Source organism: Chiroxiphia lanceolata, chromosome 6, assembly GCF_009829145.1.
Source record: "Chiroxiphia lanceolata isolate bChiLan1 chromosome 6, bChiLan1.pri, whole genome shotgun sequence".
In the NCBI taxonomy this organism is placed as follows: Eukaryota; Metazoa; Chordata; class Aves; order Passeriformes; family Pipridae; genus Chiroxiphia; species Chiroxiphia lanceolata.
Window position 1 is genome coordinate 13,949,914 of NC_045642.1, and position 27,996 is coordinate 13,977,909.

At 39.1% G+C, this 27,996-nt stretch overlaps 1 protein-coding gene and 2 long non-coding RNA genes across 4 annotated transcripts in view; 2 read left to right on the forward strand and 1 right to left on the reverse strand.

Annotated features, from left to right (window-relative positions):
- The window catches only part of SOX6 (SRY-box transcription factor 6), a 375,013-nt gene extending 370,733 nt beyond the window's left edge, over positions 1 to 4,280 (reverse strand). Inside the window, exon 1 of the mRNA XM_032690278.1 lies at positions 4,187 to 4,280. The gene's annotated coding sequence lies outside the window, so the exon portion shown is untranslated. The remainder of the gene's footprint in view (positions 1 to 4,186) is intronic.
- On the forward strand, positions 229 to 3,296 carry LOC116788023. Of its 2 annotated transcripts, none has more exons than XR_004357524.1 (3): positions 229 to 435; positions 1,850 to 1,953; positions 3,117 to 3,296. It is a non-coding gene; the product is annotated as an uncharacterized LOC116788023 (long non-coding RNA). The 2 variants fall into 2 exon arrangements; XR_004357525.1 differs by lacking the exon at positions 229 to 435 and adding an exon at positions 783 to 1,601 and having other exon boundaries at positions 1,703 to 1,953.
- Positions 4,281 to 5,084: 804 nt separating the features above from the next.
- LOC116788995 lies at positions 5,085 to 27,951 on the forward strand. The gene is made up of 3 exons (XR_004357838.1): positions 5,085 to 5,168; positions 21,743 to 21,844; positions 26,952 to 27,951. It is a non-coding gene; the product is annotated as an uncharacterized LOC116788995 (long non-coding RNA).
- The last annotated feature ends 45 nt before the right edge of the window (positions 27,952 to 27,996 follow it).

Sequence of the window (27,996 nt, forward strand, 5' to 3'; positions counted from 1 at the left end):
ATTTTTTTTTTTTTCCTCCTGAAACAAGTGAAGGCGATGGTTACTGCTGTCAATCTTGGCAATCAATGTGAGCGGCCATGTCGTAAGTATTCAAAGCATTTCCCGTCGTGCAACATCAGAAAGTGAGTGGCCAGGGCATTGATCTGAGGAAGGCAAAAGGAGGCAGGGCTCCCCCGCCCAGACAGCACAGGCAAGATGAGACAACACAGGGAGAGAGAGGAGGGAGAGGGGAAGGGAGAGAGAGAGAGGCTGGGAGCGAGCAGGGAGAGCAACAACTGCGGAGAAAGTGAGCACAAAACAGAAAGTGAAATCGGCGCGGGCTGCCAGCCGCATCCCCGCGCAGCTATCACCACTCACAGGGCCATTAGACACATGAAACCCTACACCGCTCTGCTCTCGCTAATGACCACTGATTGCCCGGAGTGGTGAGGAAAGGTACTAGAAAGTTACCGGGGAGGGGGTGCGAGGGCGGGGCGGGGGCCGGAAAAGGAGGAGGGGGAGCGGGGGGGTCCCAGGGGAGCCGGTTCGCGGGGCCGGGGCGGCGCGGGGGGGGCGGCGTGTGACACGGGGCCGGCCCGCCCTCCTCCCTCCCGCCCCCGCACCGCACCGGGTGCGTGGGGAGCCACACGCGAGAAGAGTCCTGCCGGGCTCCCGCTCACGGGTTGCAATAAAAAAAAAAATAATTAAAAAAAAAAAAAAAAAGCTGGAGAAAGACGATGTGCAGGAGGAGGGAAGGGCTGGCGGGGTGTGGAGGGAGCGGGGACGAGAGGGAAGCACTCAGCAAGCGCTTACTGACAGCTGATAAATGGGACTCTGAAGAGCCCGATCCCGCAGCCCGGCCCGGGAGAAAAAAAAAAAAAAAAAAAAAAAACAGATGAAATGGAAAGTATAAATTGCTCTACAGATGGGAGTCCAGCTACAGGGACCCGGGGGACAGGAGGCAGGAGAAGGCACTCAAAGTCCACAAACTATTTAGTGATGCATTCAGCAGAAAGGTGAAACGTGAGTGCAGTGAAAAGGGAAAAACAGGTATGACCGGAGAGGAAAAACTGATTTAGGACGGACTCGAGCTGAAGTTGGGATTCTCGTGGCGACGATGAGAAATTTTAGCAGCGGCACTATATAAATATCCCTCTCTCTGCCTACCAAAAGGCAACAGATAGGGACTGGAATATCAGCTTGAATACCAATTTAGGAACTCACGCTCCTTTGGAAGTGCTAATTGGGGGGGGGGGGGGGAGGGGAAGGGGGGGGGAGCTGATCTGGGAAAAAGAAGGGAAAACTGTAAGGAGCTGAGGAGAAAATCAACCAGTGGCAGAGTACTGCAAACCCAAGAAAGTCTATCTGCTGTATTTTTGCATTCCAAAGGTAAACATGAAAGAGTCTTTCAAACTGTCAGGGGCCCGCAGATCAGGTGGGCAAACAGCGCTGCAGAGCTAACGTCTCCCTCTTTTGATATTATTCACACCTAGGCTAAACTGTTGTTAAGATGGGAGTGCGGAAAGCAACCTCAAGCCCACAAAATGAGAGAGAGAGAAGTTGTTGATTCATCTCTGTATTTTTGGCACTTTCTCCCCGTTTTCCAGAAGGCGCCTGGAACAGTTAGTAACAGACAAACTTTTTAATTTTAAAATAGCTTCATAACTTATAGAGGCCAAAAAGACGAAGAGAAATCCTGATTTCGCTTTCCTCCTCTCTCAAGTAGAAATTTGTGGACTATGTTAGACCCAGAAGCACGCTCAGCCCCACTGTGAATGAACCTTGCTTCATAAGGACGTGATTAAAATTGAGCATTAACGGGATGCCACAGGACAGACCTGACTTGGCTCTATTTCATTTTGTTAACAAGGTGTAAAACTCGACACACTACTGGAGTCATGCACGTTGCATCCTCTACCTTTGCTATCCGAGGTGCTATCGTCCCTCTCGAGTAGAGTCCAGGGAAAATGAGTTGTAAGTCAGAACCTCTTGGAATAATGGACCTATTTTATACAGTATTTTTGGGAATTACGCTATAATAAAAGGAATAACCAAGTGCTATTCAGCAAGTAGCAAACACCTTGAAATAGAACTTTACAATTACCTAGTAAAGCTTTATCATCAAATTAACTGGATGAGGACATAGTAACTCATTTCCTTTCATTCTTTCAATTTTAATAAAAGAAACTAAAAAAATGACATTCAGAGACGGGGGAAATTGTATGACTGTAAATACTGAGTTTGTATTCACCTGCGTTTGGGTAATTCAAAATATGTACCTTGCTACAGTTATGTGGTGTATGGATTTAACAGCAGTAAATAGCTGCCTTTCCACATATTGCTATGTCCTTTTTAATCTTTAATTATAAGAATTTCTGTAATTGGTCACTAACGCTTTCCTTGTAACACATTTAAACCTGCTTCAAGTAAAAGAAACACCTTGACTTCTTGCATAACTAGTGAGCGAAAAAAAAAAAAGGTCTGCAAGAAAAGGGATGTAAATCAGAACACAAGGAAGAACTATCCTGCCTCAGTTTGCAACTCCAGCAATTTGTCAGTGGAAGTTTTTTTCTTTCAAGAAACAAACAGAAAGGGGGGGGGGAAATCAACTACTCCTCAAATGCCTCAAATGTAGCTTTCTCCTTATTAAATACGAAGCGGGAATGGGACAAGAGATGATTAAGGCATCATATAAATCTAACCGCCCACCTAGCTCCAAATCGGGGCAGCATCCCACTGCACTCCCGAAAATCCAGTGCAAGGAATGACACTGGGCTGGGGCAGGACACCGCAGGGATGCGGCCACGCTCCCAGGCGGAGCGCAAGCAACGCTCTCCAGCTTGTTGCTTCCCCTGTGTGATCAATTAAGTTACAGATGTAACTCACAGTGCCGGAGAGCGACAACTTCTCGGCACCAGGAAAAGAGGATTCCTTGGGCATTGTATGCAAATGTGCGTGTGTGTGTGTGAGCGCTGCACGGGGATAATTGTGGTTCACTCTTTGTTTGCATAAGTGAACACCCGCCGTGTAGATCCGTATACACGTGCCGAGAAACAAGAAAACGCTTTTACTTTTAGTGTTACCCCACGTTTAGAAACCGCGTTTGAAATTACTTCCCTTGCTTTGGCTTCATTAAGGCTAAATCCAGGCAGCGCAGGCAGATGTTGAGGAAGGATGCTGACCTGCTGGGGGTCCCTGCAGAGGGAAGGGACCGGAGGCGCTCAGATCACGTCGGGACACTTACCTGTTCACAGCTGTCATTGCATTTTGCGCCGTCTGTCTCATTAAACACGTTAAAGTAAAGCAATATTCAACAAGCAAAGCAACCTGTCTGTGCGCTAAGTTGTACGTACCGCATCTTTAACATCAGGAGTAAACCTGCAACTCTTGTGAAGAGTTGGCGGAAGGGTCTCAGAAGTTTTTGATTCAAAGGGCAAGAAATGCCACTTTAAAAGTCATTCACCCACTTCTAAACTCCCCTCTCTCCCCAGTTAATGCCGGACAATTAAGAGGCATCTTTATAAATTCCCTCTGCGGACACTCTCCGACAATGAAGGCTTTTTATAGGCTTGCTAAAGATGTTCAGAGAAACTTTTGCAAAATAATCAAGAGCATCTGAGAGAAAGCTAAAGGAAAGGAAGTTAAAGCCTGATCATCCGATTGGGAGAAAGTTTTGTTAGACTAGATAGAAGCATACTACTGCACGTTCCTTCAAAAGCAAACCCATCAGCTGATACGAGTTCCCCTAGAACAAGAACCTCTGGCGATCTCCTCAAAATTTAGGGGACGTTTGTATTTTGTAACACTCAAAGCTAAAGATCTGACTGAAAACAAAAACTCTGAATTCCTTACAGCGTCATCTGCCAACAAAATGTATTGTCTTGTCAGAAAGAGGATCAAGGAGATTTTAATTTAATTTTAAACTGTGCATCATCTTGACAGTGAAGGAAAAAGCCGCAGCAACAATCTCCCCACTCCACCCCCCCGTTCAAAAAAAAAAAAAAAAAAAGGGAGGGGGGGAGAGAGAACTGGAAAAACCACATAAACTTTTACAAAGAAAATAAAAGCAAGTTCGACATGAAAACCCCTTCCTGTCTCGGAAAGTTCATTTTAAAGGTCCCCTCTGTAAATCTAAAGTGCAAACACCAGGCTAAGGTAGTGAGTGGCTGGAATTTGCATGCTGATAAGAGAAGGCTGTTGTACTTACAGTGACAGAGGGCAGGCTGCGGAAGAAAAGCTGTTTGTGTTAGCCTGAGAGTCACCCAGGGCTGCAATGAGAGGAGAAGAGAGGAGTGGGAGTGCCAAGCTGGATACACCTTCACCGCATCTCATCACATCTGCCAGCCTCTCTCTCCCTCTCTCTTTCATTTCCACATTCCCTTTGTTCCTGAAAAAAAAAATCTACACGTCACATCAGTCCCCAGATGCAGTCTACACCAAAGAAAAAAAATGAATAATTCAATCAAACTGTGCATAGTCTCTAAGGCAATAAATCTATTGCACTTAAAGAAACGAAGGGTAATTACCGCTATAGAATTAGAATAAGGCCAGAGCGCGCAGGGATCCCAGGGTCTGTAAACTCCACGGTCAAATAAAGTTTCATTTATTTAATCCTTTGACATCCCCAATGTAAACTAAAGGGGAGGATCAGAACTTATTCCGGTTGGGTTTGAGAACGCCTGAAGTGAATGTTATAAAAGGAGAGCGCCCGTGATCTGTGACAAACACAATGCAAGGGAGTAGAAGTGTTTCACTGCATCACCTCCAGCGTCCGTTCCCCCCTCCCTAATGAAGAGCAGACCACACTCCCACTTCCACCGGCTTCTGCTGCTCGCTGCAAGTGCAGCGGGGATCACTGGCAGCCAGCAGCCGCCTTACCTGCTCCCGAGCGCCAGCACAGCCTGAGAAAAACTCAGGGGAAACGGCAATTTTGTTCCACGCTCTGGCGGAGAGGAGCCACGGGGGATTTGCACCGGCACGGATTTGACTCGGAACGCTGCCCCTGACTCGTGGATGTGTGCGGGGCTGAGGCTGGGGACTGCCCGCCGGGGGCGGGGGGAGCCCGCCGGGAGCGGAGCCCGGCGGGGCGGGCGGCGCTGCCGGAGCGCCGCGACAGACCGGCCGGGGCGGGATGGAGGGAGCCCCGCGTCTCCCGCTCCTGCCGCTAAGGCAGCTCCCTCGACTCGGAGGTAAGATGACTCTACATTGTGTTTGTCCTCCCCGGGTAACCCAGGTCCCAGGGGCACGCCGCTGTGCTAACGAGGGCGGTGGCTCGGGGCTGTGGCTCAGATCCTTGTACCCAAACCGGGCTGGAGCTTAACGCTGGCGTCTGCTGCTTTACCCTCTCAGTCACATTCTTTGCAAACTTCTCCGGGGGGGGGGCTGGGGGAGGAGAGAGACGTGGAGGGGGAGGGAGGAAACCCCAGGTGAGACCGCGCTCCTCAGATGCCGCAGCCCCTCGCTCCGATCCAGCCGGGCTCTGCGCCGGCCGGGAAGGCTGAAACACCTTCCTCCGGAGCAGAGCATCGCGCACCTCCCCGTCCCTGCCCCGCCGCAGCGGGCGGTTTGATTTATCCAGAAACATTAACGGGACTGTTATTCTGGCGAAGGTGAAGCGGAGCGCGCTCCCGGCTCCCCGCGCCCGGGCCTGTGCGCGGGGTTAACGCGCCACCGTGAGGCGGCCGCGGGCCCCGCACCGAGCGCCCGCCGCGCTCCCGCAGCCGAGCACAGGCGGGAGCGGAGACCCCGCCGCGGGGAGCCGGCAGTCCCCGGGACCCCGGGGCCAGCGCACGCCGCTCCCGCCCGCCCGCTCTAACGGGCCGGGGAAAGACGGGGAGACTTTAAGGAGATGGAAAGACGCAAAGCGAAACTCCGACACCGGCGTTTTCCCTAAAAGCCACCTGCCCCGGGACTCTCTACCTCCTTCGCCTGTCTCACTCATCCTCCCCGGAGGTTTGGGGGGGTGAGCAGGGCAAAGCGCACTCCAGCCCGCTCCTCCCGCCGGCACCGGTCCCGGTGACTCCCCTCCGACACCCCTGCTGGGAGGCAGTGTCCTCTCCCAGCATGTGCCAGGGAGCTCTCCTGTCTCCTCTACCCATCTTATGCCTCCTTCCCCTGCCAAAATCAGGCCAGTTGCACTGCCCGGGCTTTCCTAGAAGGTTTTGCTTCCCCAGTCATTTAGGTGATTTCAAGTCTGAGGCTGGGGGTTTAGTTTTGTTTTTTGGTTTTTGGTGTGGGTTTTGTTGTTTTTTGGGTTTTTTTTAATGGAGGGGGAAAGGAAAAAAAAAAAGGAAAGAAAAAAGACTAGGCTGTTACAACAGTACCTGGGGTGACACTGCTAAAAGTCGCGGACTGGGCTCAGCACGATGAGTTTCTTAGGCATGAAAGCTATGGGAACGGATCTACTTTAGCAGACAGATCCTATTACATAGGGGCACAACACATCGCAACATAGTGCAGTTCTTAACTCTACTCCAACAAAAAGCCTTAACCCGGAAGGGAGGGGGCTCCTCTTATGGGTCTTTTAGCAGCTGGTGGGATGGATGCTCTGCCCCAGCCACCGGAAAGCATCCATCATGTCAGTGCATCCTGGCACCCAGAAAAGCGTTAACTGCACCGGCAAGGTTGAAGTCACCTAACTCTTAGCTACAAGTTGCACTGGCCAAGTAAGCTCCACAAATGAACCAGAAGAACGCTAATAACAAGCTCAAAAAATGTCAATTACATTCAGCTGAGATTAGAAACCACATTAAGATTGGATCCCTGAAGCTTTGTAGGTATAGAGTAAAAGTGGAAAAACAGTAGCATGACTGTGGAAGGCATAAACATTTCCATTGAAATGCATCTGCTCCTCCTATTCTGGGTATTTAATCTAGCAGCTGGATTTACCTATTTGTCATCTTATTAATTTTTCTGCTCCCATCTCTGTACAACAGGATGAACATAAAACACCAACATATAAAAAAAGGAGCTAAAAATTAACAGCAATTTTAAACGTACTTTTTCAGAAGCAACCCAAAGCCGTGCAAGATGTGTTTAAAGCAATCGTCGCAGTCATACTAACACCTCTTCCTTGAGCACACACCTGTGTGGCCTCACATATTATACTGATATTCCCAGTTTCAGCTGGGAATAGCAGAGCTTGTCTTGTGAAGGAGGAAGGAGAGGAAGATACACTGGCATAGCTATACCCGCAACAGGGTTGAGGAGCTGGGAGGGGACACGTACTAGAGGACCCCCTTGCAGCCCACAGTAGTCCTATTTTATACAGCCCAGAGTAAGCTGTAGGTCAATGGTATAAACATGAAAGTAACAGAATATTTCCCCCTAGAACCCCAATCTCAGAAAAGCCTTTGCTAAACATGATGACTGCAACCCCCTATGAATTACTGTAAGGGTATATCAGCACACCACAGTGCTTTTATTTCTTCACTAGCAATGCCCTATTCTGACAGCACATGCTAGAATTCCACAGAGGACATATAGGCTTTATATTGTGACACTATATTTATCCCATCAGTTTATTTTGTTTCATACCCCCTCAAAAAAAAACCAAAACAAAAAAAACTGCAACAGCAAAGCACAATTTTCAACATCCCTGACTGAACTATTGTGCTACGAACAAGGTACTGTTTAAAAAAAACAAACAAACAAAACCCAAACAAAAATATATTTTAAAAAATTCAACCCTGGAGGCCAGAATAAATAAACAAAGCTGTCTTTGACCTGAAGACCGGCCCACACTGCAAATAAATGCATTGCCACTAAGCCACATATACATGCCACATGAACAGAAATAAAAGGAATCCTCGAGATAGGCCAATGATTTTGTATTTTATATTACTATCACTGTGCACTTAAAAATTGCATTGGTTTCAAGATGTTCCTGTGAATTTGTGGTAATATGGCCTAATCTTGTAGGCTTCTGTCACTGTCAGTTGTTTCACCCAGAAGCTCAAGTCCTGTGCAAGTAAAGTGCATGCCTCTCATTAAGAGAAACAAAATGATGATGCCAGAAAGGATTAACAGTTTCGAAAACATCAAGACAAAAGGCTAAAATGTCTGCAGAGAAATTGTGGGGTACAAAGTTCTTTCAGACTGTCCAGTTTTACTAGGAGCTTATAAATATCATGGCATATCGCATGGGTAGTATGGCTGTCTCCTCCCTCCTTTCCTCTTAGGGCACTTTACATTTTCTAACCCAAATATGCAGTAGGAACTTCTTGCAACAAAGCTGACTAAGAAGCAAATCACTGTATAAATCTTTCAAAACATGTTTAAATATAGCCTACTAAACCGGGAATATTGGGTAGAAACTGCTGAAAGCATTCATACTGTCAGAAACTAAAATGCGACATGATCTCAACATATTCGATAATTCAATTACATGAGAAGTTTTTCCAATGTAGTATCAAATTTAAGACTAAAGTGAAGTAAATGTTATTCGACTGTTTTGGAATCTTCCTAAGACAAATGACTCAAAGATCAAGGTGTTTTATTTCCTATTTGAATCAATTATCAATAAGTCTTATACATGGGAATCATGCGTATTGAATAGAAAACACACTTTTTTAATACATAAAGTTAGACTGAATAAAATTACTATGTTTGGAGAGCAAAGTTCACTATTTTTTAAGTCATTGCAATCTATATAATTATGAAGTAACTTGAATAAGGCATCTTACATTGGTCCTAAATGTTTTGCTCAAGTAAAACACTCATTGATTCCAATGTGAGTGTTGCCTGAGTAATAGAGTTCCCTGTCAGACTGTTAAAATCAGCTAACTTCTAAGAGCCTGCAGATTGATGGAATAATGAGATTATACTAAAGGTATGTATTTAATATGGAAAAAAAAATATTCAAGTTACCAGGCAAAGCTTTTCAACATTTACAATAAAAGAAGGCAGTAATATAAGTAGATATTTTTAGGGGGGTGTCATGCAGACACTTAAGCTTGTGACTTTATTTATGTAAGTCATGGCAGTGAATCAGTACTCTTATATCACAAGCATTAGAGGTTTAGCATCTAGGACAATAGAAATAGGAATAAATTTGCTTTAAATATTCCTCTAGCAAAACAAGACTTTGCAGTGGATTACACTCTAAGAGTTATTTTGGAATGTCATGTTTAAAAGTTTGTGAGTGATGATATACATTCTCTTTGTTTTGAGTGAATAATCTCTTCATCAACATTACGTAGCAGAGTTATATTTTAAAATGTTCTCACAAAAAATCAGAATTCCTTCACAAAAAACCAACATCAGACAAAAGACACTGACATACCCCTTTTTCTGATTTTTTTTAACTAAAGTATTAAAAGCTTAATTCTAATAAGAATATCAAGTAAATAAATGTTAACTCTACTCAGTGGTATTAGCATAGTTGAAATAGTAGTTTATAAATTTTTGAGAGCATCAGCATCATGATATGGTTGTCATAGAAACTGCAACAATATGTCATTTCAATTAATTTTACATGCAGCAATGCTGAGGTCCATGTAACAATTCTTTTAGGAAGTTTTAGAAGTAAATATTGAAAAGCAGGAACAAAAACATTAATAGGTAATGGTACTCTTCAATTATTATTTAGTTAACAAAACAAGGACAAACCTAAATTATTCTAAAATAATAACTATGCTGGAGAAACTAGTTAAGCAGACTTTGACTTTAAAAACACCAAAATTAAAAGATGAAAGCTATGGAAACATTCAGACTTAAGTGAAAAAAAGTATCTTCTCCTAGTGAAGCAGATTTGAAAAAAAAAACTATGTAAAAAAAGATTTATTCCTGTTCAAGAAATATAAAACATGAAATAGTTTTAAATCATGAATGTTGCTTTTGTGTGTGCAAGAAGTAAAAAGTCAAATGTTACAAATCCAAGACCATAATACAAGATTTTCAAAAAAGCTTTAAAGGTAGGAAATGTAACATGAATAGATTTATTTTTCCTGTATAATGCAGCTACTGTGTGTTATGAATGCTACCTTAAGTAAATCATTGCCAGACACACTCAACTGACATTAATGACTTGATTTTTAGAACAGAAAAGCTTACCAAAATAAAGGCAGTATTTTTTAAAAAATAATAATTGTATTGTAGCAGTGTGAAATTTATTTTTTTATTCTTTCTCTTTATAGGACAGTATGAATATATACTCTGATTTTCTTATTGCATACATATGATACAATGCCTAATGAAATAGTTTATACATGAAAGAAAATACTGACCAGATTGTAACGAGAAAAAAAATTTAGATTTTCAACGCATTTTACACAGCAATCAATAACTACATGGTATATTTTGTTTAAATTTAATGAGTTGTCACACAGACTAGAATGTGCATGACCTTTCAAGCTGAGATGTGAAACAAGCTGTTTGTAAGTAAATACAAACTATCAATATTAAAAACAAAACAAAAAAAGGGAAAGGAAAAAAAGAAGAAAGCTCACAGCCTACTGAAGCTATCTGCAGTGAAAAAGGAGAAGCATCTAGAGCTCTCCTTTCTGATAGGATTAAGGAATGCTACAAAAGAAGCATTTAAATCTCTAGTTTTCCCTGACAATTAACAATGAAAAGCAGATGTTTACAAAGCTATTTTACATGCTCGTTTATAAGATGCTAAAAGATGGTTTGTGGATGGTAAGAAGGAAGAGCTGGATAACTGCTTGTCTGGTGTATATTTAAAAGCATTTTCATTGGCTCAGTTATTGTTAATAATGAAAGAAACACTTTGTGCTGTATAGCTGTGACTATAGAAAACTGCCATCGTAAAGTCCTCAACAAACTCTTAAGATGCAATTTACAAAGATAATAATAACACAGAATTATTTCACTTCTCTGAATGCTACACATTTGCATACCAGGACTGTGTACAATATACTCATAATGCACATTCATAACAACAAGGACTTCTTAACATTGCAAAAGCACAAGATCTGTGCATTAAAAATCTACAGTTCCAAGTTTTCCTTTTTGGTGGGAAACCATTTGTATAAACCAGATGCTCTGCATCTACACAGAGTAAGCCCACGTTCAGCTCTACACCTTTACTGAATGGGATCATATCACGAAAATTATGGAACATGTAAGCTAGCAACAATATTAATAAATTTCCTCTCATACAGAAACATGGCCAGTTAACTTCTCACACAAATTTAAGCAGAAGTCTGGTCTATAACTGTGAGTCAGGATATGTGGGTTCTATTTCTGACTATGCTACAAACCTATAGAGCGTTTTTGAACAAGTCACTTACACCAAGTCACTTGAGTAGGAAAAATGCTAAGAATGCATGCCTTGAGCTCAATTTAGACAGATCCATATCTGCTTATATCGTATGCGTCTGAATGTGGGCATGTGTCTTTAAAAACCTGGGGCCTACTCTTTTTGGACTTTTCACCTTTTTATCATATTTTTCTACATAGAGGGAGACTCTTGGGGGACTAAATTCATAAAAGATTCCTCACATATCAATTATATTTATGCGTAATGAGATTAGCATTAAAAGTCTCAGCCCTGCAAAGATTCACAAGCACATTTCACTTCGCACATTTGTAGTAGTCCAATTTACTCTAATCAAATTATTCACTCTCTATAATTCTAGGCATCCAAACTTCTGCAGTATCAGGAACTAAGTTAATGGAATAGATAATGTGTAGAAATACTCATACAAGTTAGTAATGAGGCTCAGCCTTCACGCTCTTAAAGTCCTGTATCACATTTGATAAACGGGTTTTTTAGGATATTGCTATTACAATGTTCTGGTACAAGTAAGAGGATGCATACCTGACTTGACATTAAAAATTTTTGCTATCTTATCATATATATTTTTTTCAAATCAAACCAAACTCTCTTGCAACGTGTAAAATAATTCCAAAGCCTGCAGTTCTAATCATAAAAGGTACTCATAAATCAACTGGGTGTTGCCACCGTGCAAGTTGATTTTGGTTTTTGCCTCAGCCACTGAATAAATTCTAATTTTTGTTAATGCTTATATTATTCCTACTACTTCTTCAGCTGTGAATGAATATCTTACACTAAAGTACAAAAATATTTAATTCATATTAGTTCACCAGGTTTCATTTCCTCGATGGTCTCTTCTGCAACTCAAACTCCCCATCTACGGGATACTCTCTTGGACTAAAATTGCTCTCTATATATGATGATATGCAAAGTAGGTCAAGTTTCCAACGTGCAGCTACAGCCATACTTAACTTCACCCAAATGGATACTGCTCATATGGTGAAAACTAAACATGCATAGAAATGTTTATAGAAATGGGGCTGAAAGTAGCAAACCGTCTTCCTGCCTTGGATGGATTTTTACCATAACACAAATTATTTACACAGAAATCTAACAGCAAGGGATAATTGAAAATATTTTGTCTACTTTTCAACAAAACACCATGGAGAAAATACCTTCCCAGCAGCTGCTATTGGTAGAGCAGAAAGGGACAAAAGTAGGAAACAGCCTCTCCTTCAGCCAGTAACAGCCTGGACTGATGTTGCACTAATGCCAAGTAGCAAAGCAGCCGATACAACACAGCTCACGACTGCTGACTTCTTCTAGTACCACATTCCGCAGCCCAGAGACACAAAAGGTATCCTCCCTTCTCCCTCCTGCCCACAGAAATCATACTCCTGGCTGGGTCCTTGACTGCTGGGCTGCCACAACCACAGGGGAGGGGTCACAATCTGCCTCTGCCTCAGGATTTTGCCGTTGTTTTAATTTGATGGCATTTTAATGATATGGAATGGTTAGATTTTTCAAACTGCCCTCTGAAATGTCTGTGATTAAGTGTTCTGTTCTAGGGGGGGTTCTTTTTCTTTTTATAAAAATTTTTTATTTTTTTTCTGGTTTGAACAATTCTTTCAATCAGCATTCTCACTTATGCAATAGAAAGGTATGCCCAACGTTAGCATTATAGGTTTTTTTTTTAAAATTAACTTACGAAATGTTTACAGTGTTCATCAAAGGAGCCCATGTCTCTGGAAGTTGAAATTAAAAGGAAAAACATGTTAAGCAAAAAGAGAGCACTTTAGAACCAATATAGTCACACACACCCCAAATACCCAACTCTTATGATCAGCAAGCAATCATTTATTTAGTATGGCAATTTTCCACTTAAGCACTGAAACCTCAACCTCGATTGTAAAGCAGTGTTCAGGTCATAATTCAGTCATAGTTTCTGCCTTTGCTTTTCTAGTCCTTTCTAGAACTTAGAGTTGCAAAGGAAATTGGTCACGTTATGGTTTTTAATGTACGACAAGGAGGGTTGAGTGTGGAATTAGCAGTGTATTATATTTGAATGCACTCATCTATGGTAGCCACACATGATGAACCTTTTATAGAACATCCTCTGCAGTCATGTGTTCAACACAGGTAGCAATTCCTGAAAAACAGCACAAAATTCTCTGACACACTTCCTAAGGTTCTGGGTCAAAGGAGGTTTAGCAAGGATTTGTCAAGGCCTATTTAACGCAAGACTGAGATAGGAAAATACTAAAATCTGTGCTTTAAATGTAGTACACTATACCAAATCCTTTTTCCAATTCTAAAAAACTCAACCCTTTTCTATAAAGTATTTGGCACACTTGTTTTCCAAGAGTGAGATTCAAACTTTTCAAAGCCCTTACATGAGGAACTTGCTTCTTTTTGCTCAAAAAAAAAAAAGAATGATACAAATCCTTTAATTTAGAGAGAAGCTTTATTTTGTGAAGAATATTAAGAGATTTTACTGTTGATATTTTCACATTAATATACATTATTTATCTCCACAGGGTGGCAAAAAAGAGAAAATTGCAAAGACTTACTGGGTGGCAGGAAGTGGGATTCGCTATAATCAACAGCAGCAGGGGATTCTTTGAGGTTGTGTTGAAAGATATATTCAAGATTTTAGCAGAAAGAAAATAATTGCATTTAATATTATGCTGGTGGGAAATAACATATGTTCAATCTTTTCCAGGTTTTATACTCACATTCAGATTTAGACTCTCGCCCTTTTGATGCAGAGATACAACTCCTTAAAATCTGTTTGTTTGGTTGGGTTTTTTAATTATTATTTTTAAGCACACTTATGCAAAGGATGTCCTGTTATTAGCCAGCTAGAGTTTTATGATACTTGCAAATTTTACTTCAAAAACTTGCTAAGGTTTCATGAACATAATCAGTGAACAAGGTAAACAGCTCTAAGTTCAACAAGCAAGCTATTACCAAAACATATTAGTTTATAGCACTGTTTTATTTTAGATTTTTTTAATGTAAAACTCAAAAAAATTACATATTTTCTCAGATGTTTGCTTAAAATTTCATTGTTTCAAATCACTACCCTTTTTAGAAATTCAGAACTTCTTTAAAATGAATGTAGTTCTGTCTGTGTAAAGAGTAACTGCTAAGTTGATGAAATATGTGCAGTTAGTTAATACAAAAAAGCTGACAGTCATATAAAGGTTTTCCACACTTAAAGGGAATAAAAATTTGTGCATATGATAATTGAGCCTCAATGTTAGTTTATATCTCATATAAGTTTAGGAAATTAAAAGTAGCTGTCTAGTTTAAGCTGATTGTGCAGAATTTCTTTATAATCAAATACATACATACAGAGAGGTATCACCATAGCATGTTGCAATAATGCCCTGTTTGCCCATGAATAACTGAAGTAAAAGAGAAACTGGCACTGGAGGAGTCTGTCTCTTTCTCCCAACTTAAAAAGCATCTAGACACAACTAATTTGTGCTAGATACCTATATTTTAGAGACTAAGGCAAGTGAGATGAATTCTATCTTGCACAATTATTGCAACCCTTGTCTAGTCTTACTATTTACCTTTTGTCATTCCCTGCTTTGTGTTACTCCAGAATGGGTGTCTCAGGGCAGATCATTATCTATGTAAAAGGCTAAAGGAACAGTGATCATTTACACCATGTAGAGATTCAACTATTCCTCACCTATGAATTTAGTTGCACACTTCAGGCAACCATATAAAATTATTTTTCAATTAAAATCTGTTAAAGTCATATTTTTTTCATAACCCTATTGGTTTATTAATTTTCTATGTAAATAGAAATATATATATATTTCTATTTATTTGTAAAAACATGTCATAGACTTCTGGAATATGAAAGATGCCAGATCTGGACTTTATATTGACATGGGTTTAGAGATGTCTACCAAAAGACTTAAAGTGGGAGTTGGGGGTGGGGGGGGAGGAGGAGGTAGGGGAAAACAATCTTCCATTCAAGAACAGTCTTCTTAAAAGTCATGTGAAGGCTAAACATTTGTAAAACATTACATTTGTAAAATGTAACATATACACTTCACAAGCCGCAATTCCATGGTTACTTTACATGTCTTAATGACTGGCATTTAGTTTTTTGACTTTTTTATGTTTTTTAAAAAATATTTACTTTTCTCACTCCATCCTCACTGCCAGCAGCAACATTACATGGCCACGTATTCAGTCAGCTGAAGAAACTGCTGTGGTTTTGGGGGGCAGGGAGAGGGGGTCTGTTGTGATTTGGAATAGCACAGCAGCACAAAAACTAGTGCTGGCACCAGAGGGAACAGCACTGAGTGAATGAAAGCTGGTGTGGAGATCAGCTTTAAGAAAGAGTGGAACTGCAGCCTGAGGGTGGGATCCTACAGCACCTCAAACCAACAAGTATTCAGGTCGACAGAGCCTTGCCTCTCATCCTTTCTCTACCAACTAAGGCTCTCTATTCTTTCCCTTGCATCAGCACTAACACCCACACAGTGTGCAGAAGCCAGCCCAGGGAGGTTGCTCGTCTGTAAGCTAACCCCACAAAAGCAAAAAAAAAAAAAAAAAGAACAACGAAACAAAAAAACTTTTCAGCCAGATTTGCTCCAAGAAGCAATTCACAGAATGATCAGACAAAAGCTAGTGCCAGCACAGTGCAGAAGGTGGAAACACAGAGCCGGAGCCAATAGCGGAGAGGACAAGGCAGCCCAAACTTAGATCAACTCCAGCTGTGATGGACCCAGAGCCAGAGCCAGCCTGACCGCTTACAAGCTCCCTAAAACCTCTGCACTTTCTTTGAAAATGCTAAGACAGAATGAGTAAGTTTATAGAGTTGAAATTACCAAGACACCTAAGAAATAAAATCAGGATGTTTACTTAAACACTGGTCAAAAAGCAAGAAAAAAGCCTCATGTCTTAAAGCTATCTAGCAGAATTTTTGTAGAAGATAACAGGCAAGGACAAATCATTCCTGAGCTACACAGATCACTCCTGTGAGTAGATTTCTCCTTTCTAAGCCTTCACTGTGCAGCTTTGGACTGAGAGAAAGACCTTAGCAGTGGTTTCAGTAAGTATTACTCACTGGTTAGAGAACTCCATATCATCATCACTATAAAACACACTATTTTACATATTATGTTTTGTAATGTTTGCAATGTTAGCACAGAGATGAGAAGATAAGGCAGCTTGGAAAAGGCTGAAACCAAGAACACTAGAAGCTAGCATTTAGAAAAATCAACAGCGAGGAAGACAGTACTTCTTTTCTCTGTGCAAGTATCTAAACTCTACCATTCCACACCCACAAAAATATGAATCTTTCGTTACCTAAGGATTTAAGTTTTTAGAACAAACAACTTTAATCTGGCTTAAGTGTGTAAGGGCAACTACATAGACATGATGAAGTGTTGAAAAACTGAATTTAAAAGAAAAGGAGGAAAATATTTAGGAGATAAAAAAATAAACAACAAAAAGATTTCTGATATTACAGTCACATTGTAAATAAAAGAAACAGAGTCTAATATGCTGACTACAGTAACAATATTAAAAAATCCATCTCTGTAAAAGACAGATATGGAAACTGCAGACAAAAGCTTCAGAGAAGCTATAAAGGATTGGTGTGTTAATTCCTGAAAGAGAATAGGCTACTTGCAAGTACAGAAATAAATAGATATTAGTCAGTAGGTTTAGCTTTCCCCTTGCAGTTTGTACTGGTTGGAAGGAAGATAAAATCTGTAACTGATTTAGGGGAAACTACCTAAAACAATATTAGAAAGGTTTATATTGACTACCTGACTTGCCAAGAAGGCCCAGAATGAAGGATTCTAAAAGACTGATAGAAGACAGGTCTTTGAATCTAAGATAAATCAGTATTTACAGACACATTTGTGCTCCCACTGTTGTAGTGTCTTCCTCTATTCTGCTGACAACTTGGGAAATGAGTATAAATTATATGAAGACACAAAAAAGATTTCCAAAACTTAAGTAGAGTAGTCAGAGTATGTTAAAGGTTAACAGAAACACTGGATCACATGATGGGATAAAAATGCCTGCTTCTGGAGGCCAGCAGTGGAGAGCACTGAGGAAAGAGTACAAAGGATACTTCCTTACAGGGGGAAATGCTGGAAAACAGCTATCAGAGGAATTCAAAGAAGAGAAAAGCGAGAAAAAGTAATTCACATGCAATCGATAAATTTTCAGATTTGGGAAATTATTGGTGATAGTTTTCTAGAAATAAAAATTCTCAAAAATAAAATTTTCATGTGGGATTTTCTGTTGGTCGTGTGTACAGTTACTGAGGGGAAAGGTAAGGAACTCGATTTCTGAAGATTTGTTAACTGGCCTGCCCTGGCCCAAATAATAAAAGCAAAGCTCAGTTCAGTTAATCCAGTTTGGATGTGTATTGATTTGTTGCCGTTGTTAGCATTGCTATACTTTCTGCCTTTTTGAGCAAGCAGAAAGAAACCTGGGAAGGGAAAGATTCATGGCCCGGGGAAGAATAGGATGGCATCTCTGAGCCTGGGAGTGGGCTTTGGATATACAGCTACAAAAACACCTGCAAATCCCATGTCTTTCTGCTCAGCTTTGTTTATACACATTTGGTAGCAGACCTCAAAACCGGAGTCTTGTTAGTCAAGCAGATCAAGTCTGTTGAACTCAAACTGCCTGTAGGAGCACAGCTCAAGATTTGAGCCACACTTAGTGGATAGACTTCACTAAATTCAACATCTGATTCATCAGATTCAACATATTTCGTTAGGGAATTTTTTAATTTTTATGAAAAAAACAAACAACCCACCCCCTCCCACAAAACAAAACACAACAAAGCACTGTTTCTTCTTAACAGCATAAAGGTAGTAAAACATACGAATAAGAATACAAAGACCACAGAATGTCTTTCCTATCTACAGTAGGAAACTAGGATACTAGAAAACTGGGAAACTAGGATACTAGAAAACTGGGAAACTAGGATACTAGAAAACTGGGAAACTAGGATACTAGAAAACTGGGAAACTAGGATACTAGAAAACTGGGAAACTAGGATCTAGAAACTACAGCTCTTGTCTAAGCCAGCCATCACTGAGTGGAGTGCCCAGATTTTAACCAATAGTCTATTTAATCAGTGTGTGGTACAACTGTGTACCTCTGAGCGAAGCCTGGAACTGCTCTGGTCAGAGCAGATGATACAGGCAGTGTTTTACAGTTACCCCATGCTGTGGACCATGGGGTTGTTCAGTCCAGAATGCTTCCTTACAGTCCTACAACACAGCAAATTATGATTTACAATAATACAATTATAAAGTAACCACCTTAATTTACTAAATCATTTATAGTATTCCAAAAAAGTAGCGTTTTTCTTACCTAAAATCTAAAACATTATTACAAGTGGGCAGAGATCACCGATCTTCTTTTGTGCTGAGTTCATGATATCAAATGTCCTATTTATTGAGTGTTGGTCACTGGGATAATTCATGAGTAATCAGTGATTTTTTAAAATCTGCTGGATTGTCATTCAGCTCCTGTAATACCTTAAGAAATGTGTCTTTGCCTGATGAGATGTTTTGGTACCATAAAAAGGAAGTTATAAAAAAAACCTCAAAACACAGTGAATTAAAGATTTGCAAATGCATACCAGTGCAGCAAACATAAATTGCCCTATTTTAGTATTATCAAATCTGTAAAGTAGATAACCAACAAGCCAGGACACTAGAAACTAAGGTTGCCTTTTTTTTTTTTTTTAACAGACTGAACCCATCTTAAACCAGCCCAAAATCTTAGCTCTCCTGAGGAAAGACAGATAAAAGGTTAAACCCGTAGACAAGAAAGAGAAATCCAAACAAATTCCTCCATCCTAAATGGTCACCAGGATTACAAATCAACTAATTACAATGCAAGCATATGAAATGGGTTACTTATAAGCATTGTGTAAATTTAAAACTGCTCTACACTGAAGGTTAATGTTTTATGCATGCTATCCTGTACTAGGACATCTTTTCCTGCACAACTATTAAAAGTATTTACAAGTATATGTACACTCTGCATGTTTCTCAGGAATTATACATTTGAAAATTCGAATTTAAGAATTCTCAATTAAATTACAAATAGTTACAGACTGCTTCTTGGTGTCTTTCTTACAATTTTAAGGTTATTTTAAAAACACAGCATTTACCTATTCACACACCGAAAAGTTATACTTTAAAATGGAAACAGTTATGGTTCCAATCTGCTACTCATACCATACAAAAATAACAGATATACATAATACTAGTAGGCACTGTACCTTATTATCTTAGCCTTTACCAAGAAAAACATTTTCAAGTAATTTTTTTTTTTTACCATAAGTTTATGAACTAAAGTTGGAAAGGTGACCTATAGGCAAGTAAACAACTTCTCTATCAGTGACTTTTCCCTTGCTTCCAGGTATCTATTGAACACAGAGACTTCATTAAAGCAGATTGCAAAGAAAAAATTGTGCAACAATATTTGCCTTTCATGTTGCAGTTTTAATATACTTCAATATATCATCACACACTTCCAAATAAGTACACAGTAACCTTATATTTAGAATTCCTTACTTTTTTTATCACTAAAAAATATAAAGAACCTAAAAAATAATTGTTCTTTTAATATTGTGAATATTCATTTCATTGATAGCGAAATTAATTATATTGCTGTCCAAGAACAACAAAACCACCATCAAAGATAAAAATAGATGTTGTTTGTATGTTAATTTCATTACATGTGGAAAGGATTGTTATTTCTGTTCAATTGTTCAGCTGTTCAACATTCATAACCCATTTTTATCACCCCAACGTAATAAATGTAGTCACTTTTAGCTATGATAGAAAATGACCAAAGACTAGAAAGCCCAAACTACAACTGCATCCCATTCTAGCAGGCACTACTCATAGACAGAAGATGCACAGTAAAAGGCAGATTCTATCCTGAAAAGTCCAAAGCTTAACAGACAAGAGAAACAGAAGGCCTGAGAAAAGAATGTAATGCCTACATAAAGATATGGAATGTGGGGCAAATAGAAGGTAAGCAAATGGCTCATGGTCACAGAGGAAGACTGTGGCAGAGCCAGAAATTACACCAGATCTCACTGTCCTCTAACACATCAGTATTCCTGTCTGCATGCATATGACTTTGCTGCCTTTCTGCAGGTCTTAAGTCTTATTAAAATCCAGAATGAGATAAACAATATATCTAAGATATCTACTCACTTCTTCAAATAAACACCTGACCATTAACAGGCTAAGCAGCAAGCCCCAAGCACCAACTGTCAAGACAACAGCATCTCTTATTTGCTATTATTGCTAGTAAGAAAGATATTTTTTCACTCAGTGTGTATGGCAGAAAAATCTAAAGTAGCAAATTTTCACTAGTGAGTAAGGAAAGAAAACATAACCTGGAAGTTTCCTTTGACATCTTAAAACGGAAATCACATAATTATGACAAGGGAAATTAATCGTTAGCATTAATCCCATGTCCTCTTTGTATTCCTAATTTTTAGTTCACACATTCACCTAACAAGAAATATGCAGCACATAATGCATCTAATCCCACCGCATTATAATAATTATATTACAGAACACACACATTTGCATTCTTAACTGGTTATATATATATATATATATATATGTATCTATATTCATGTGCAGGGAGACCCAGGAAGACAAATACATATATAAAATACATTAATGATTATACTTTCTGAAGAAATCTAAACATTCTGAAAAAGGAAAAAAATACCTTGCTTGACCACACTAATTACCTGTTAGTGAGCTGTTAATTAAGATTTAGGAAAATACAGTGACAAATTTTACTAGAAATTTTTTTTTCAAGAAAAACCTTTGCTTAACACATTTCCAATAATACAAACTAAATATTTTCTTTCTATCTGAATAGCAGCTTTATCTTTTTGTTTAAGTGTTTTAACGTTTTTAATCTCAAAAATAATACCAGCATAAGTAAAACCAATTCAGAGTATTCTAACACTTACAAGTGAAATTAGTGCCTGTTATTAAAAAAAGAAAAGCTAATGGGGACCAGCACAGCAAAAAAAAAAAAAAAAAAAAAGTGTTTTTCATGGTCTTTCTGACACACCTCTGCCTATGTCAAACTGTGCAGTGCTCTCTTCCATTGGCTATTTTTCTAATCCTAATCCTTGTCTCCATGACAGAAGCTACAAATTTCATGGCACTCAAAGCAAAACTGATCAGTAGTACAGATGTAAGCTCGGAGAAGGTCAAAACACTCATGGAAACTGGGAAACCAAAGCCCACTCCAAGACATAGCACCACACCTTAACACGACTTCAAAGCTCCCCTTCTCACCTCTGTGTTGTCACCTTTGACCAACAACTTTGTCCTGCTTCAAACACACACAGGTATCACCATTGCAGCCATCAAGCTGCTGCTGAGGCCAGGTATTCACAAACTGATAGTTTTAAATAGTGGCAATACTGTTTAGCAGAGAGGTTAAACAAGATAAATGATTTATTCTGTTGAGCTCCATACAGATGTACAAGAGCCACCGAAGCCCTGAGAGAATTCTGCAGCACCGCACCTGCTGTCCCTGATGGGTAAATTCAGAACAATATTTCAACAAAAGGTAAGATTTCATTTTAGGTGTAACTTACACTTTTTCTTCCTGCTGTATTTCTGCAGGCATTTTTGCCCACCATTGTACTTCAACTATCACCAAATCACGTTTTGTTGTTTTGTTCAGCAGAGATTCTGTCATTGTTGTTGCCTAAGGACACCAGCCAGAACAATAAACAGTTCCAAATAAGTTCCCCTTACGCAGCCTTGGACATGCTAAAAACTTAGCTGCTAAAGTCTGATCACGCATGAAATGTGTTTGAACTTTGTCAGTCCTTAAAACAAAAAGTTTTCATTTATCCTGACAGAAACATGAGGAAGTCTAGATTTAAATTTTCCATGGTTTTGTTGTTTGGTTTTTTTTTTTAAAAGCCCCGTAACTGTAAAACAGAACTAAATGTTGTATTTCTCAATGGTAGTCAAGGAGAACACTCAGAAAGCTCATTTAAAACAGAAATTACATATATGAAATAAAATGCATAGACTTGTCAAACAGAAAGAATATTATAACAGCAGATGCAGGGCTGTTCCTTTTTACTTTCACTAGTCCACAGTTCTCCTGATTTGCATTAACTAGATTGCTGCCACTGGTAAGCCTCTTCACATTTGACATGAAAATTAACAGAAGACTAATTTTAGGATTTGAAACATCCTTCTATATCATACAGGGTTGGTTTTTTTTCAATATGCAAAACATTTTCCTCCTCAATATCAAGAGGAAAACAGACATTCATTATCTAAGTTCCTCTTTAAAATTCTAGCTCCTCTGCATTTCTCCATTTAAGGACAGTTGGCCATCAGTAGAGAACAGAGAGTTGAAATTGTTAAAGTAATTGACAGAAAACTGTGCAGACTCCAAAAGGCTTTCTTCAATGAATGTCTCCTAAATCAAATATTAGAGCTTTTCCTTGAGTTTATAACATGTGTGATATAGTCCAATGGTTTGTTCATTACAGTAATTTTCCTTCCCTTCTGTTTTCAAGTTGTTTTTTCTGTCTTTAGCACACGTTTGGATCTATTCCCTTTGTTATATCACAGAATATATGGTAAGACCTTAGCAAATAAACAATTTAGGGTAAGAGATTATCCAATAAACACTTTTACAAATGTCCCAGAATAAGTTACATTGCTCACAAAGAACGTAAATAAATGGCTATTGCATTGATACATTCAGCATCTTTAACACCTCACAGCAAACCAAAGTTGTTTAAACAGTTGAAAATGCAGAGAGCAGCCTATATTGGTCCACCTCAAATACAACTGCTTCAGCAGCATGTCTTCAGTGAGGTTTTCAGACTCACTAAGCAGAGATTCCTGGAAGACATCAGCTTTTTTGAAGAGCACCACTGCCCAATACGAAATATTTTTCAAATCCCAACACCTGGTGCAGCCTTACTGTAGCTTTACAAGTAATCACATGCGCCTTTCAAAAATAATAATAAAACACATCTTGCAATAGCCCACTGAGTGCTGCCAATGTGCCATCACTGCTGTACCTACAGAAAAACAGCGATACAAAACGAGGACTTGATTTACCCCACACACAAAGAACGTCTGTCACATAACTGCAATAAAAACTCTGACCTCTCGAGTCCTTATGCCTTAACCACTCGACCAACATAAACACCCCCACACACACTCCTTAATAATTATTTCCTAAGAAATAAACATGGCATAGTTGCAAAACTGTAGCATAGATAGACTGAAATAACTCTTCAGCTGCTTGTACTTACAGATATAAACAGTGCGCAGTTCATAATCCACCTGGAGTTTTCAGAAGGTTTTGATGTCAATGCTGTTCAAACACATCCTCTAAAATGTTGAGTCTATAATCCCTCAATATGTGTCAGATAAAGGATTTCTTATTGATTTGAGGTCAGGATTTCAGCATAGTGAAACTCATGCAAACGTAAGGCTTTTTATGTTGTTTCTTTTCCTTTGTCTGGCTACTGCTTTTTCACTTTTAAACATGCAATCTGTGATCCACAAGACTTAAGAAAAAATCCAAAACTGTTTTCTTTGTAATTCAGTACATCCAGATAAAACCATGCTAGAAGGTTATTATTGATGCCTTGTTTGCTCATGCTATACTCACAATCTATTATATGTAATCCCTGGATATTCTGAAGAATCATTGCTAAAATTAAAGAACCTTTGTTTGAATTTAAAGTTTTGGTGAGTGAAAGGCATCTGCTAATAGAAGACAAGCTTAGAAAAACCCTGCAGAGAACTGTCCTTCCTTACTGCCACTGCTTTTGCAAACTAGCCACAAAAAAAAAATCATGCCAGGGAACATCAACAAATTGGTTCAGGTGCCTAGGATTAACACTCACAGTGTTTTCCTGGGACATATCTTGCCCTCCTAAACACACACAGCGTTGCATCATTAACTCATTATAATTATTTAAAAACCGATCACCTGTGATAGGCTGCAACTAAGGGTCTGTTTTGTAAACTAGGCAAGTTTATTCCTGCTCTGTGTTCATGCAATGCTTAAGATTTGCCTACATACAAAAGTTGTGCTTAATTACACTGATTTCATTTAATCAGCTCAAGCCCTGCTCTGTGATGAGATCATAAGGTTGCTTTCTACATATGAAGTTCCTCATTGGGGAAGACGGACACGACCCTTCTGTACTACTACATTTGCATCCATATCTTGGTTACACCTGCATAATTACTTCAATAAAACATAAAGTGAAATACTTACACTGCTCTAGAACCCATGTTCAGAACAGAACATACAGCTGGAAAAGTACATGGCCCTTCGAAATTTTGGTAAGAGACTTTATTAGGAATTAAAATACTTTTTATTGATGTGTATTGTTAGAGAGCTCACGGAAAGTTTCAGATATAATAGTCAGTCTCTAGCTGAGTACTGGCAGAACCAACTTCCTGAGTTTCTGTGGCATCCCAATAGCTGAGAAGGTGCTGTAATTTTCACAGCAAACAATCCCTAACTTTGGATGCTTTTAAATAGCATTCAGGATGCACTTCTATCTGTTGCTGAGAAAACTGAAAGACTAAAGATGCAAGATCACCTAAGACAACAAATGCTAGTAAATATTTGAAATTTCAGAAACTGTTGAAAATGTTTCAGAGTTTCCTTCAACTGAGAATGAGATTTTTTTTCAGTAGATTGCAAAATGTAATGGTTCTTTGCTGCCTGGTAGCACTGAACTATAAAAAAAATGTGAAACACTAATAATTTGAAATTTTCTTAATGGAAATATCTAATAGGAAGCTTTAATCACCGTTGACATTGCTATTTTTATAACTGAGCAGTTAACTGTTCTAGGCAGAGAGGAAAAATAAAATTTAGGTATTACAAAAGCCTAGAATATGTAGATTCATAAATGGAATTTCAACAGTTGTAAAATGTTTTAATAAACAAATTGCTCTGTAAGCAGTGGAAATGTTCATAGTGTGGCTTCCATCTGACTTGTGCTGTTCCACACTCGTGTGGGTCCCACCACAGTAATTGCCATTTGCTGCATGTACACCCTGTGGGCTCTCCCTCCACTTTCCCCTGACCACAGGCAACACCACGAGCTCTGGTTCCCGTTAGGGCTTCCCCAGGGAATGCAGCAGGGTACTCAGATAGGAGCTGGGCAAGATGCAGCACATGATTCATACAGCAATGAGGACAAGCTGCCTGGCTGGCTATAGATACTGCTGCATTCATTCTGCAGCAGTATCTATCACTGGATCAATCCCTTTCCCTATCTAGTCGCCTTTTTTTTTCTTTTCTAAAGCTCACAGAAACTTGAAACGCTTCAAACACTGCCCCACTGTCAAATTCTATCCAAATCTGCCAACATTTTCTGAGATACAGACTGGCACAGACACTGCAGATGTGTTTCTATCTGAAATCAGATTGAAATACACTAGATGATGAGAATGAATATATCTATTTTCTTTTGGAGATAAGTGGTTGTCCTGCTTTTCTGCTCCCAGGCTCCTAAATGTTGTTCCTCTGTGTCTGGATAATGCAAGACGTCTCACACTGCACCCTGACAATAGCTGGTAGTAGAATGCTCTATCCAAAGATTTGTTAAATTCCACCATCATCAACATTTCTAAGCAATCCTCTGCTTCAGTGGTATAAAAACATTATTAACTACATGGGTATAATGACAGAAACCTTTTAAATACTAACAGACTGTAAAAGCAGTATGTTATAGACTCGAAATACTGGGCACAAGGTTATGGAATATATGAGTTTTCAGTGTTGGATAAATAACATTGTTTGCATGTGGAAATTTTTAGGTATAATATTATTTCTTCATAAAATGCCTGTAGATTCAGAGATACAAAAACTCAGTAAGAAGTAAGGCATATCTACAAATACATATATATATACATGCAAATGAAAGAGTGTATGCAAAAGATTGTTTGCTGTTAGTCATGTGTTATATACAGAGTATAGATGCATATTCACTTATGAATTAAATATCCTATGAAATTCAGTGTAAGATAATGAAAATACAGATGGAACATTTGGACTTCTCACTCAAACTCCCGTTATTGACTGTAAAGCAAAAATGGTCTGAAATGGCCAAATCTGTCTTCAACAGACACAGCTTTTTTAACTAGATAGATGAAAGATACACATAGCCTAAAAATTTTCATGTTATAAATCACTTCAGAAATAATGATGGATTTATAGCTCCCTCTCAAATAGTGCAAACAAGCACTACTCTAATCCAAATCACTGGGACCAGGCAGGTTGCATGATACACCCTCAATCCCGACCATTCAGATCCATCCAAGTATCAGCACTGAAAGTTATTAGCAAGGCATAAAGCATTTGGAACTGTAGTATATTTACTATTGTTCACATTTTAAATGTTGTTTTAAACATTTGGTGACTTTCTGAAGTTTTATTAAGGAACATTCGGTGGTTATTAAATCACTCCCCACCCTGTTGCTCTACAGGACAACACTGCATGCTCTTAAAGGCTTGGGTGGCCTAACAGTCTGTGGCTGTTCTCGGACTTCCCTTGCTAGATATATTTACCTTACTCCTGCCATTTCATATGGAATCATTTGTTGGTTTCAGTGCCATTCCTTCCTCTGAGGCTGAACTTTCACTTTATTTATTTTTTATCTTTTAGATTAATTTTGCCTCTGCAGGGATGGATAAAGAAATTGAAGAACTGACTCCAAGTGTAAATTCCTATGCTTCCATCTCTGTCTGAGAACCCTCTAGATTAGCAGGCACATTCTGAAAACCACAATGATAGATTCCTTTTGTGTAGCGATTTCTCTTCAGATCCCACAAATAAGCACCAAAAAAATTCTCAACTAATATGGGATTTCAGCTCAGATGGTCACAAATTAACCAGAAAAGGGTGTACATTCGTTTAAACAAATTACTCACATTTTCCATTTTTGGTCTATAGCATAAGGAATTAGATAGTTAATTTTAAATGCAAAACTTTGTACAGCGTGCAAATCATGTCTATATGTCAAAGTAAAATAACAAACCTAATGAGGAATGTTAAAAAAGTAAGACCCATTAGTTTAAAGATACATGGAAGCAGCCAAAGATGACAAACATGCATAAAATTCAAAACATGATGGAAAAGGGAACAAGCACTGAACCACATAAATCAGTGTTTTGAATTCTATTTCTCTGTGGGTATAATTGTACCTTAGTTTCTTATAATGATTTATTGAGGTAAATAGTCTGTATGGTTTAACAGCTACAGCTTCAAAGTGTCAGGCACAGACTCTCCTTTATTCATGAGGCAGCTGAGTATTGGGATGTGAAACAGCTTCTGTATTCTGGGACTTGGCAAAGTTTGTTTTTAAGGTCCTTATAAAGGATTCATGTTGATGCAGCTATTCAAATGTGAAAAACACTGTGCTGTAATGGATGAAATAGGAAAGCTTTACAGTAATTCTGGGGGAAAAAAAGTAAAAACACTGAAATAAACCATTCAGAATTACCTTCAGCAAAAGAAAGGAACATCCAGAGTTAATTTTAATACAGTCTATCGTTTTGGGAAACACAGAAAGAAACTAATTTCTTGATGAAGTACAAAAGTGTGATGGGATTTCAGAATTTGCTTTTAAGTTGAAATAAAATAAAGTACAAAAGAAGAAATGGTAGAAGTTTAAGCTGTGATATTCGCATTTTGGGTTGATTGCCAAACC